The sequence below is a fragment of the Canis aureus genome, chromosome 7, assembly GCF_053574225.1.
Source record: "Canis aureus isolate CA01 chromosome 7, VMU_Caureus_v.1.0, whole genome shotgun sequence".
Taxonomy (NCBI): Eukaryota; Metazoa; Chordata; class Mammalia; order Carnivora; family Canidae; genus Canis; species Canis aureus.
Window position 1 is genome coordinate 58,019,514 of NC_135617.1, and position 14,285 is coordinate 58,033,798.

Consider the following 14,285-nt stretch of genomic DNA (forward strand, 5'->3'; position numbering starts at 1 on the left):
ACATTAGGTGAATCTAATTGAGAGGGAAAAGAAACTGGCCACAACTTGGTTAAAGGTGCAGAATGTCTTCTACCGAAATTAGGTGATAAAACATTGAGATAAGCTTATGATGAAAAATGGTCTAAGGTATAACTAGAAATATATTCTAGGAAATGTATGATATGCCAAGCTCTGAAACTAACCCCAGCCAGAAGCACTGGGCATAGGATCCCTTGCTGACATAGTACACAGACCAAAACAATTAGAAAGGAACCAGCTTGTTCATCTGGAATCTGGGCAGAATCAGCTTTGAAGCACAGTTCTCAGATCCCATGTCTTGCTACTAAGTTTGACGATAAATAAGTGTCCTGAATCTTTGACCTAAGGAACATGGCACCCCCTGTAGGGTGTTTCTTCCTAAATTTGAAAAAATAACTTTACAACCCACAGAAGATGCTGAAGGAAACAGAGCCAACCTCCGTAGCCTTAATGCTTCTGTGCTAAGTTTAGGAATGCATCTTGTCATCAATTTGATTTGTAGTTATGTGTTATTAAAGGTGTTTGAAATAGTCTGGCATATGAGTATTGAAGAATTAGCCTTGATATTTTGATTTGAAATGTGTAATTAAGGTTAGATGTATTATTTTATTTTGAGAGGAGTAATAGAATCTGATTCCATATGTAAATAGGGTGGGGTTTTTTAATGTATTTAAGAGATCAGCCTTTAACACAGCTGATCCTTCCTTGTTGCAACATTTTTTCCGTCTGGTTCTTGGAATTGTACCTTACCTGCGGCCTATGCTTGCTCCTTCACTGACTTTTCTTCCTTTCCTCAGCCTCAAGTTTAAGTGCTCAGGACTCAGGCTTGGATCTACCTTTCCTCTTTCCCTAGCACTCTCCCTTCTCACAGTTTAAATACCATGGATGCACTGATGACCCCTGAATACATGTATCTGACCTGGATTTCTGTTCTGAGATCCCAGCGTGGATCTTAATCTGCTCCTTGGCATCCCTACCTACATCAAGGCCTCTCAAGCTTTACATATCTAAAGCCAATTTCATGATGCATCCCACCAGCACATCATGACCCCCTGGCAACTTCTCTCAAGTGTTCCCCATCTCAGGAAATAGCAACTCTTCCTTCTAGTTATTCAGGCCAAAATTCTTACAGTCGCCCATGATTCTTCCCTTTTTCTTGTAAGGCACAACCAGTTTATCCAGGAATTCACTTACTGTTTTTTTTCTTTTAAGATTTATTTATTCATTTTGGGGGGGAGGGGAGACAGAGAGAGTGCATAGGGGGAGGGGCAGAGAGAGAGGGAGAAAGAGAATCTTAAGCAGACTGTACTGAGCATGGAGCCTGATGTGGGGGTCGATCTCACAGCCCTGAGATCATGACCTGAGCCAAAATCAAGAGTTGGATGCCTGAGCCACCCAGGCGCCCCCATTTACTGCTCCTTCAAAATAAAGGATTCCTACCATTTTCACCGTCTTCACTGCTTCTGCCTTGGTGGATCCACGCCACCATCACCTCTTCCCTGAATCACTGCAATTGCCTATTAAATAGTCTTTCTTTTCGCTCTGATCCCCACACGGGAATGGGAAAGATGCTGTTTACAAGGTAAAGCAGATCCTCTGTCTCCTTTGCTCACAACACTCCATTGGCTCCCATTTAACTGAGGCTAAAAGCAAAAAGTCTTACAGTATCCCACAAGGTCCCATGTGACTTACTTTTTATATAAAAAATTTAAAAGGAAAAGAAAAATAGAGGGCATGAATAAAGAGCATAGCAGTATCTCAGGCAGGGAGAAACTTCCACTTTTCTGTGAAGATCTTGAAGAATCAGTTATATGTAACCATGTCTATAATGAGAAATCTCCAACTTGAATCTGTGTCCTAACTTTTGGACCAGTTTTTTTTTATCCATTGGACTGTGTTCAAGAATTATACCACACCATGCTTTTATTCTCCTAGCATGCCCAGCCACATTTTGAAATAATAAGTCATAAATGTGGAACTGGCATTAGGCACTAATGAAAAGTAATGCAGGCCTTATTCAGCACATTTTAATTTACGCAAATGCCAAATCATAGACACTCCACTGACGTCTCTCGGTTAAGACCTGTGTATGAAGACCTTATTTTGGCACCTTTTTGTCTAGATTTACTGCTGCTGACGAATAGAGTTCTTGAATTCTAGGGTGCTCAGCACCTGTCAAGGACTTAAATCTGATCACTGTTAATAACAACGCAGTATCACTTCCTTACCAAACAAGAGAAGCATTAGCTATTGTTAGAACAGTGCATCCTTTTGAATAGACACTGCAGGGCACTGTCACAAAGCATGAGCCATGGAAAGTTCACTGGTGGCTCAGCTTTCAAACATGTAAGTCATCTTGCATATTACTTAGCATTCAGACTTGAAGTCACAGGCCTAAGAACCTACACATTTCCACAGCATTCAGACATGTTCCATTGCCTGCCAAAGAAATGGAGCAAGATTTGTTGATTTACTCTGAAAGTTTGCTAACAGATTGGCCATTCTGGGGGTGGCAGCAGGCAGGGTGGGGAAGAGGTGAGGGGAAGCTGTACCACTGGGAGACTGGGGAGAAAACAGGCAGGTGAAAGAGAGAATATGGAGAGAATGTGGGAAGCTCCACCAATCACCACAGACTAGACAAAGACAAACTAAAATAAAGCAGAAAAAGAAAAAATGTGAAAGAGGCTCCAAGAGGCAAGAAAAAAAGTAATAAGGGGCCAGGCATTCTATGGAGAAGCCAGTAAGTGCCAGAGAAGGTAGGTAACAGAAGGCAGAGGCAGGAGCTTAGGGAAATGAATAATGTGGAGGAGGAAGAGAAAACCATCCCTTTAGGAACCAGCCATGATGCTTGTCTACTTCTCTGGCAATGGGGGCAAGGTTCAAGTATTACCTGCCAAATAAAGCAATCTACTTCTTTAATTTTTTTTTTTTTTTTTTTAGGAGAGAGTGTGCAGGCAAAAGTGTGGGTGAGAGGTGGGAGGAGGGGGGCAGAGTGAGAGAGAGAATCCTAAGCAGAATCCATGCCCAGAGTGGAGCCAGCCCTGGGGCTCAATCTCATGATCCTGAGATCATAACCTGAGTCGAAACCCAAGTCAGATGCTCAACCAACCAGGCGCCCTAAGACAATATATTTCTTCATGCAAAATTGGAGTATTTAGAAAATACTGTGTACTGACCCCATTATCTGTAAGAAATGCCCCTAAGCTCACCATTTCCCTTGGGTTAGAAGACCTGAGAAAAAGGAGCAGTCACTGCATTTTTATTAAATGATTACTACATTCCACTCACTTTCCTGGGTGTTTTGTTTGCATTATTTCAATGAATATTTATTTATTTATTTATTTATTTATTTATTTATTTAGTGGGGGAGGGGAAGAGAGAGAAAGCATAAGCAGGCTGAGGAAGAAGCAGGCTCCCCACTGAGCAGGGAACCTGACCTGGGGCTCAATCCCAGAACCCTGGGAGCATGACCTGAGCTGAAGGCAGACACCTAACCAACTGAGCCACCCAAGCGCCCCTCAGTAAATCCTTATGGCATCACAAGTCAGTAATGTTATTATCCCCATTGTCAGAGGAGTCGAAACTGAAATTTAAGTAATTTTCCTGTAGCTAGTTTGAGCCGTGGCTTTAAATTCACAGACACCAGCTCCAAAACCCCACACTTAAACAAATGTACTAAATTTTGGTAGTGCGTACTCCTTGGACAACTATTAGGAAGAATCTCAAGGTCATATGATTCTGTTTTCAAATTTTAGGCTCTGGACTATTTTAGTCTTACAATGAGATTTTTGATGGTCTTTTGCAAAATTAGAAAAGTAAGCCCAATGTTATGAAACTTTAATATAACCAAATTTATTTAGAGAGCTTTTTATTCTGATATTGTTTCATTCTTTTTTTGTAAGCCCTTAAAAATGACCTTTCTTTAATGAGAAGGTGTTAATAATAGTAGGGTTTCTATTAATGTACTTAGAAATATAAAAAACTTGGTGATCTTCTATTGCACCTGCTGTGTTTTCAATTGTACTGGTCTAGGAAATCCAAAGCTTTTGGGACCATTGATCCATTTTGAACTCATCCTCAGTACTTCCCCACAACAGCCTTAAAAGATGGCAATGCAGATTTTGTTTTTCACGTTTCCAACGGTAGAGTTCCCTACTTTTTTGACAGAGTCCATCCTCTGTTGGAAGAAGTTTCTTCCTTTTATTGAATTACAGTCTATGTTTATTTCCTTAATGGAACAACAAAGAATCAAAGAATAAGCATATCCTACTGGATTCAAAGGCAAATCTGTGAAGCACACATCACATACACTTTCATCCTTCTAGAAATTATTCTCTGTTTATTGGCTGTCTGACCCGTCATGCATTAAATGTTACCTTCATGAAGGCAGAGGCCTTTCCCCAGTATCTAGGACAGTGCTTGGCACGGAAGTGATGAGTAGTCAATATTTGTAAAATGAGGACTTTGTAAATACAGACATTTAATAATACTTGCTCAGTTTAAGAATATAATTTAGTTCATCGTCTACTTGATGGCACTTCAAATTTTAAATAGCTGAAGTCAGCTTTCATGCCCCCAGTAAGTCTTTTTTCCAGACTAAGAATGGTCAGTCCCCTGAGTTGTCTCCCGGGGACACAGTTTTCAGACTCTTACTGGTGCTTTGCCTTTGCACCACCGCAGAGCCTAAGCAGAGCTCCTTTTAGGAGTGTCTCCCTAACTCTGAAGACAGGGCACCATGAGGCTTGGCCATGGCCAGCTCCAGGGGCTCTGTTTCTGCTCTGACCTTCATAACATGGCTGAAGCCCACATTTTTTAGATCACATCATATGATTATCTATTCAGCTACTATTTGAGATATCTCCTAAATCCTCATTGCATTTATTTCTGTGAGGTAAAATGTCCACCATTTGGCAAAGCTTAACATTTATCCCCTTTATATTTCATCTGGATTTTTGACCTACAATTTAAGCCTATTGAAAACTTTTGAATCTTGATTCTTTTTTGTTCATTCATGTACTCAATCAGTGATTCCTGAGAATCCACTATACATTAGCACCCATCTTCAAAGCCTGCCTCGTCTCTGCCTCTGTGTTACCAGTGAGCATAGTAAGCACACTCTGTATTGTCATCTCACTGACCTGCTACAGTCCTCTGAGTTGACATCTTCCATCAATCAATACTCTTGTGATTGGTAGTTTAATGGGCTATGAATCCTCCAGCTTTTACAGTCATCTAGCCCAGCTCTGTGGTTTTGTTAGCTCTTGCTCTCAAGATTTGAAATGTGGCCCTAAGAACAGAGCAGATTGCCCTCTGAAGAAGGAAAGAGATGGCACTCATGTGGCCATTCCTAGGTTTGTTGGATTTTTAATGATAACAGATCAATAACTAAACATAAATGCATTATGTAAAAAGCTTCAAAAGAGAATAGGAAAATTTCAAATGTCACATTCCACAGAGAACCTACCTATAGTTATGTTTTATGTAAAGCAAAGTAAAAAGGTTGGATTTTCTATTTAGAGAGCCTTGGCCCTAGGGTTTGAATCAGTGTTCTAGAAGGACCACAAGTACAGTGGAAACATTGTCCTGTTCATACAGTATATTTGGTGCTCCCTTTGTCTGTGATTTATAGAATAGTAACAGTTTTGAACAAAGTTGTCAGGTGGGACTTGGAACAGTTTCACAATGTTACAGTCAGTGACACAGAATTTGTGTTTTTTCTCTCCACCCTGAGTTTTTTTTTCAAGATTCTTCCACTTGAATAAGATCATTCTTGACATCAACTGCCTTGAAAACCCTTCTGGTTTTCCCGTGTCTCACTTTCAATGGTTTTGCTGGTAACATCTAGCAAACACTTAACATTTAAATATTTTAACCAGAATTCATTCAAAGAGAGTGGTCTGGTCAATTTTCAGTTTCACTTGGGCTTGAATAATGGTGTTATTTCTCTTTATTTTTTTGTTTTTTAAAAAGATTTTATTTATTCATGAGAGACAGAGAGAGGGAGGCAGAAACACAGGCAAAGGGAGAAGCAGGCTCCCTGTGGGATCCCAGTGCAGGACTGGATCCTGGGACCCAGGATCAGAACCTGAGCTGAAGGCAGACGCTCAACCACAAGCCATCCAGGTGCCCAATTATTTCTCTTTATTCTTATCATTTTGTAAGGTAAAGGATCATTGAGGTGGATGTTTGAAAAAAGCACTTTTTATTATGTGATAAAGGAATTTTGCCATCATCCCTTTAGCTTCCACCCGAAAATCATGTGACCTGCTAGTGATAGAGGCTCTTTGGCAATCTCAATACTCACTTGAAATATTCCTCCATCAGAACATGGCAACCTAATTGAAGGAGGGCTTTTGCACTCAGTGGAGACAGTAGGTGGAGGGCATTGATGAGTCCCAAGCAGCCTCAGGAAGGCTATAAAGCCACTACCTTATTTTCTTTGCATTCACACACCATGTAGGACAACCAGCTCCAGAATAGTTATATGCACCTGCAGAGCCCTAAACCCTGAACACAGTACTGCAAGTAGGATCCACAGGATGGAGCCATGGAGAAGCTGAGGATGGAGCGGAGGCTGGTACCCGAGCAGATCGTTTCACTATCATTAGTGCCGTGGGAGCATCGCGGCGGGGACCTGAGGTTCTAGGGACCCTTCCTGAGGGAAATAATTACTAAGCTGTGTCTGAAATAATAAATAGAAAGAGAAGAAGAACATTCTAGTGAGAGGGAACAGCAGGAGGAAAACCGGGGAGGCTGCACAGCAGGCTGAGTGCAAATAGCTACAAAACTTTTGCTCAACAGAGTGCAGAGAAGGAGCCAGGAGAGACTGGAGATGAAGCTGCCCTGGCAGTTCGCACAGAATCTGGCTTGCCTTCCTCCTGCGGAGTTCAGACTGCATCCTGTGGGCACGGGGAACCTTTGAAATTTTTTGTTCTTTTAAATAATTAGTATTTGCCTGATCTTAGTCTTTGGGCTTTTTGTGTTCGTTCGTTCTTTCTTTCTTTCTTTCTTTCTTTCTTTCTTTCTTTCTTTCTTTCTTTCTTTTTCTTTCACTTTCCTCTAAAGTTGCTTACAAAATGTTCTGCTTCTAGAATTTCGACTCATTTGTGGGTTTTCAAATGTTTTGCATTTCTCCTTTTTCCTACCAGTCATGCTCTACCCTTTCCAGCCTGCGGATTATTTATGGTGTTAGAAAAGATGCAAATTTGGAGTAGGGCAACGGTCCTTCTTCTATTGAAAGCAATTCCTTGGCATGTCGTAGGATGCTGAGGCTTCTCTGGTTGGTTGCCCAGTTCCCCTACTTGTGGACTTGAACCTCTCTTCTGTATTTTCCTTGGGTTGGAATTGTCCTCCCACGTTTGAGTAGACCTAAAACGTTTTTGGAGCAAAGTGGTTGGTAGGAAAAGCTAGAGCCTCAAACTCAGGGAAATCTAGAGATTCTTTGGATGGTTTTTAATGATGTTTTGTTATGGAAAATTTCAAACACGTACAAAGTAAACAGCATGTATGATGGGTCCTGTCACCCAGCTTCAGCCATTACCAGCACTCTGCCAATATTCTTTGATCCATGACTCCCCTCTCTCCTCATGTTTCATGAGATTAGATTTTTTTTCAGTGTTTTATTTGCAAGGTAAAATTTACATACAATCATAGTATGAGATCTTAACTATAAAATTTGGACAAATCTACATACAACTATGTGCCCCATACTCCTTTCACCAAAGAAACCACTTTTCCAGAAAGCTCCCTTGTATCACTTCCCAGTTAATCTCCCCATCACCGAGAGGCAAGCACTGTTTGACTTATTTCACCCTCGATAAGTTTTGCCTGTTCTAGAAGTTCCTATAAATGGAGTCACATAGTATGTATTACTTTTGTGCAGGGCCTCATTTGTTCTGTGTCATGGGACAGACTTATCTTTGAGTTTCACTTTTTTTGTATCTGTACGTCATTGGATGAGTTATATAGCCTCTTTGAGACTCGGTTACCTCCTCTAGAAAATAGAACAGTGGCAATAAAAGTTAACAAAAATTCAGTGGGTTTTAGGATAATAAAAATGTCTTCTCTATAACTAATACTAATTATATTGCACTGAGATACAGGAATGTAGTCCCTCCAGGGTTTACTTCTTGTCTGCAAAGGTAGTTCACATTTGCTAATTTTCCACTGATAACTGCTTGTCTTCAAATGTGATACTTGGATAACCGTAATATATTGGTCAGTGTCCAGGAAGGAAAACAGACCTCACAGCAGATGGTTCAATAGAAGGAATTTAATACTGACAACGAGTTGAAAGGTGTGTGAAGCGCTGAGGAGCTGAACAGGAAGCTATGACACAAACTGGAAATGAACAAAGCAGGACTCTAGTAGCACTTGCAGAGAGGAAGGGCCTTGGAGAAGATGTGGTGTCCACAGTCCCAGCAGTAGGGCCACCAGCAGGTCCTGGAACCTCTGAGGAAGCTGCTGAGAATATGGAAAAATGCAGCCACTCCCAGAGATGCCTCCTAAAGCTGAGGTTGGGGGAGTGTGTGGAGCTAGACCCTCCCCTTCCCACTGCACCCAGTCTCCTGCTAAGGTATCCAGTGTCTAGGGAGCCTGGGAAAGAATGGTAGGAGCCAATGGTCCATACTGACTCCACAGCAGAGTAGGGAAGTGAGGGACCAACAAGAAAATGATCAGTACATGTAGATGAAAAGGAGAGAGAGAGAGAAAGAGAGAGAGAGAAACATAAAACAAATATAGAGACAGTTAAAATTGTACTCAGTAATAAACATTTGAGATAATTCTTACCTTCTAGGTAGTAGGACCAATAGAATTTTCTGTGATGGAGACATTCTCTATCTACACTGTCCAAGAAGGTAGTCACTAGCCGCACATGGCTACTGAGCTTTTAAGAAGTGGCTAGTGCAACAGAGGAACTGAATTTTTAAATTTTATTTAACTTTAATTACTCTAAGTTTAAATCAATGGCTAGTAGCCATCATATTGCACAGCACAGCTTATAGAACATCATCCATTCATTAATTCATATGTATGTTCAGTAAGTCTGCGTTGAGTGGCAGGACTCAGACACCATATTGAGAGTGAAGAACACCTAGCAGTCTAGAACTGTGCTTCTGACCTTAAGGGACTCAAACTTTCCTTGTCCAAAAAGAAAGATTTAAGAAATGGTGTTGTTGAAGAGTTATTTCATTTCAAAGGTATACGGGCTGGGAAAGAGGAAGTGGCAAAGTGGCCACCTTTAGGCCTTTGCCTAGGCTGTGTCTAACTCCTAGGTAGCCCTCCCTTGCCACCCCTCTTTGCTCAGTCACCTCTTCCCAACTCTCCTCTCTTCGAGGCACACTTCCAACGTCTCCTCCTCCACGAAGCTTTCCCGGGTTGCTTCTCCCGGTGTTTAAGATAAACTCCTCCTGTGTTTTGTCTCCATTCTCACCACTTTTGTTACTTTCTATTTTGTGTTCAAGTTCTAGCTTTGTTTCTCTAGCTTTGTTTCTCTCAGACAGGGCTATTAGCTTCTTGAAGAGAGGATTTAGGTTGGTTCTGTCCTTTGTCCCACAGAGCATTTAGCACCAGATATTGCTTATCGGAGATTCTTTGTAAAACTGAAGACTGGTTGGAAGACCAAGCTCTGTAGCTATTGAAGGGTGAACAATTTACCACCCACCCCCAGGCCCACGTCCACCACCTAGAGGCCATAGGAAGTAACTTCATGGTGAACCTGTCAAGGAGAGAGGTTTATTTTTCTTAGGCTATTTTTTTTTTTTTCTGACCTGTTCCCAGGGAATCAATTGTAATGAAAAATCTGCTTTCTGTTTGCACTTCCATTTCCATATACAGGCTATTCTGTTCATCTACAATTAGAATTTATTTTGACATGATACTCTAGACTACTTTCTCTGTGGTCTTATTTTGCTTAAAAAACACAAGAACCTTATAAAAACACAAGATGACCACAGCAGTATTTAAATGAAATCATGCACCCAAGAGCACTTTTATTAATAGAACCACCCTAGATAGGCAGTGTGATGTCTCTAAACTCACCTGGAGTTTATTTTGCTGGGTTTGCATCATTTGCACAATGTGCCCCTGGACTTCCTTGAGTTCAGTAAAGTACACATTGAACTGCTTTCCTTCTTATGGGTATTATGATCTTTGGTTCAAAGAGGGGGAAGGGGGCGGCCTGGGTGGCTCAGCAGTTTAGTCCCGCCTTCAGTCCAGGGTGTGATCCTGGAGTCCCGGGATGGAGTCTTACGTTGTCGGACTTCCTGCATGGAGCCTGCCTCTCCCTCTGCCTGTGTCTCTGCCTCTCTCTCTCTCTCTCGAATAAATAATAAAAATAAAATCTAAAAAAAAAAAAAGAAAAACAAAGAGGGGGAAGGTTTCTGCCTCACCATGGCTTCCTGAGGATTCCAGGGCTTAGTTGAATGTAGTTTCCACGACTGAAGCTGGAAAGTAGTAGCTAGAAGATGGACACCACATTTCGATCAGGGGCTCTTGCTATGTGAGGTATTGTTCTAGGTAGCAGTCTAGGTTACCTAATTACAGTCTAATTACAAAGAATGTAATTAAGAGATGCCTGGGTGCTCAGTGGTTGAGCGTTTGCCTTCGGCTCAGGGCAGGATCCCGGGTCCAGGGATTGAGTCCCACATTGGGCTTCCTGTGGGAAGCCTGCTTTTCCCTCTGTGTCTCTGCCTTTCTCTGTGTGTCTCTAGTGAATAAACAAATAAAATATTAAAAAAGGATGTAATTTAATACTTCCAGTCACATTATGAGAAAGGAGCTACTAGTATTCCCAGTTTACAGTTGTGCAAATCAAGCCTGGAAAAGTTAAATGGATTAACCAAAGTGTAAATTAAATATTGAGAGGCAGTCTAATGCCCAACAGACCCTATCCTTAGCCATCTCACTATATTGCTTCCTGCATGAGCATGTAATAACTGGAAAGCATGCGTTAGAGAATATAAGCCAATGCCTCAGAGGGCTTGTAGGGTAGTTGTTGAAGCCAAGAAAGCCCTTGAAGACATGACTTTGCCAGATAAGATACAGAGTGCTGGAGAGTTTGGATAGGACAGCACTATGCTCTCACCTCTGATCCCAGATGAGCAGGTAGGAAGAGGATGCAGTGACCTTGGCTGAAGTTCAGTCACTGGACTGTGGCCACAGAAAAGAGGAGAATTCCTGTATGGACTGAGCTTTCCTTTGTGAGACTTTTTGTTTAATAGTATCAATAACCATTATAACTGCAAATAAAAATCTTTGCCTGTAAGGTGGAGCCATAATATACAGTAGGATTACTATATAAAGGCTCAATACCCTGAAACCCAATTCAGCTTGTATTTCTGCTTTCCACCTGAGTTTATGGAATGGGAGACAGCTCATCTCATGTTGATTCTCAATGGATTCCTGTATTTTCTTTTCTTTCTTTCTTTTTTTCCTTTAGAAAAGGAGAAAGAAAGGGAGGAAAGGAAGAGGGAGAGGTGAAAGAGAGAATCTCAAGCAGGCCCCACAGCCAGCACAGAGTCCGACACAGTGCTTGATCTTATAAACCTGAGATCATGACCTGAGCAGAAACGAAGAGTTGGACACTTAACTGACTGAACCAACCAGGCACCCCAGGACTCCTGTATTTTCACCACTGCCTTTAGTTTGTAGTCTAATACCAGGAACTGGAAAAAAAAAAAAAAAGGCAGCTAAGACAACTGAAACTAGAATAGCAGTGCTAAGAGCTGGGAGGTGATCCCCAGAGAGCAAGGGACTTGCCCACAGCTGCCTCGTTCACTTGTTAGAAAAGAGGTTTCCTGGCTCTGGCTCTTTCCATCGTTATATCTGCTTCTCAGGATTGTTCTCTTTGCTCCAAACAGCAGAATGTCACCTATCTTTCAAACTTATCTTTTCTGGAATGATATGGGGTGGGGCATGTGAAAATGCATTCATATACATCCTTCATTGCATATAGTTCAGTCTCTTCGCATATTGTCGTATTATATTGTGAACTGAGTGAGAACACGACTCTGGGTCTCCCAGAGACAGGACACCTGAGGTAGGAAACATTGTGAGCATAAGTCTCTCTTTTTTTAAAGATTTTATTTATTTATTTCAGAGAGAGAGTGTGCAAGCATGAGTAGGGGAGAGGCAGAGGGAGAAGCCAACTCCCCGCTGAGCAGGGAGCCTGACTCGAGGCTCAATCCTAGGACCCCAGGATCATGACCTGAGCCAAAGGCAGATGCTTAATGGACTGAGCCACCCAGGCGTCCTGAGAGTGTATTTTTCTTGTATCATTTTTCCAGGCACAAAAGTGCCATTTTACATGTTTAATTACTTATTTTCCCTTACTATATATCCTTGATCTGCTAATTAACTTCTGTTCCATGTAATACTGATGTTGTTTTAATCCTTCTTAAAATAACTAATATATACACAGTACCTTACAGTTTATAAGGCCCTTTTACATGCTTTCTCTTTACCTCTTCCTAACAAGCCTGCTAAACAAAAAGGGCAGATAGACTCCATCCGCACTTGGCAGATGGGAAAATGACTTAGGAAAAGGTTATGTGTCACAGCTAGTTAACCAGGACTCACTTCTCTTTCCTACTAGGCCAGTGTTTATGCTGAACTTTTCCAGGAATGGCTCTTGCCTTGAAGTGAGTTTCAGAGTCCCCCAGAAGACTTACTAACAGATTGGTGGGCCCCCACTCCAGAGTTCCTGATCCAGTAAGTCTGGGGTGGGATCTGAGAATTCGGGTTTCTAACATATTCCCAGGGGATGCTGATGCTGCCGCACTAGGACCACACTTTGAGAACCGCTGCTCTGCAGTTTGGCCATAACACCTTGGGACATTTGGCTGGTGATCAATCCCTCATACGCTGAATACCGAAATCCAAAAAGCTGTGAATACTGAATGTTTTTTCCTGAAGTGTGGCACAATCTCCTTTGGCAGCAAATCCCAACCTCTACTGGTGTGGAACTCCTTAGTCTTTCTTTACCCCTTGGGGTAACTCTTATAGTTTACTGCAGAAATGTTAACCCATTAGATTACAGGGGATGTCCTACACCTTTCTGGGGGTAGGGGTATTTTTTGACAGACCCACCATAATTCCTTTTAGAATATGAAAAACTCTGAAATCCAAAACGCATCCAGTGCCAACCAAAGATTTCAGAGAAGGGACTAAAGATGTGTACTAACCTGACACGAGGGGTTGCATTCTTTGCTTTTGATGTTGCAGAAGTGCCATTTTGGGATAGCCACAGAAGCAGACACATTTGAACTCAATATATACCTTTTGAGACATCTTTTTGGAAGATTTCTTCAAAGGCTTCTCTCCTTCAGCTGCAGAAATGCTGCTGCCTGCTGAACTGCAAGAAAAGTGTCGAGCAGTCCTTCCCCCAAGATACCTGGGCAAGTCCAAGGACACGGTGATCTGAAATGAGTATTTCCTGCAGCTTAATTATATTTAATAGGGACATCATCAATAACAACATTCATGCTTATGATCATACTTCCTCATGATTTTCTACCTGGGAACAAGATGCCATTAAGGCTGCAGATCAGGGTAAGGAGGAAGGAGAGGAGAACTTAGTATTTTTATTTAATAATGAGTCAGGCTTAAATCATGAGACAATTATTCAAATCCCCCAAACATCATTTCATTTAAATGAGAATGCTTCTTAGACCTATTATAAAACCATAAAAAGCACATTCATCAGGAAACATGAACACATATTGTAACTGGATTACATGAGATTGCCTGAGCTAAAATGAGTTACAGAGAAAAAAATACTTTAAACCATCACAATTCATTTATCTGGAGCTTATAATTTTGTGTTCTATCCCCAGAATCATTAAAAGGTTCACTGTCACTGAGCTGATGTAGTTGTGGTGCCTAGCCATGCTTTCCAGAACCCCTTGTCTCTTGGATGGCGCTCTAGAGACCTAGAGCAGTTTAATCATTTTTGGAGACAGGTATCTGGTGTCTGGAGAGTGTGGTGCCTGGAAACATCAGCCTCTCATCCCCAGCAGCAAGGAGGCTCTTTTTCTAGCCCATGTTTCACTTACCCACATAATGAGCCAGCTCTGTTCTCCCTGATGGAGATTTCTTTATCCTTTTTGGTTTTGTGATGCTCACTCCACTGCCATCTATTTTCTAGATCCATGTGCACCTCAACTAGGGCCAGAACACATTTGCGTGAGTAATCATATCATATTTACAAAGCTCATTGTGTCCACACTTGGCTACCATACCCTGGGAGGCCCATTTCATGTGTCACA

The 14,285-nt window shown here is 41.6% G+C and overlaps 1 protein-coding gene and 1 long non-coding RNA gene across 2 annotated transcripts in view; both read left to right on the plus strand.

The window, feature by feature from the left end:
• LOC144317430 (uncharacterized) overlaps positions 1–13,433 on the plus strand; it is a 40,340-nt gene extending 26,907 nt beyond the window's left edge. Inside the window, exons 2-3 of the long non-coding RNA XR_013383432.1 lie at positions 12,614–12,729; positions 13,243–13,433. This is a non-coding gene — a long non-coding RNA (uncharacterized LOC144317430). The remainder of the gene's footprint in view (positions 1–12,613; positions 12,730–13,242) is intronic.
• Positions 1–14,285, plus strand: part of RCAN2 (regulator of calcineurin 2) — a 260,301-nt gene that overhangs the window by 96,958 nt on the left and 149,058 nt on the right. The gene's annotated exons all lie outside the window — the stretch shown is intronic.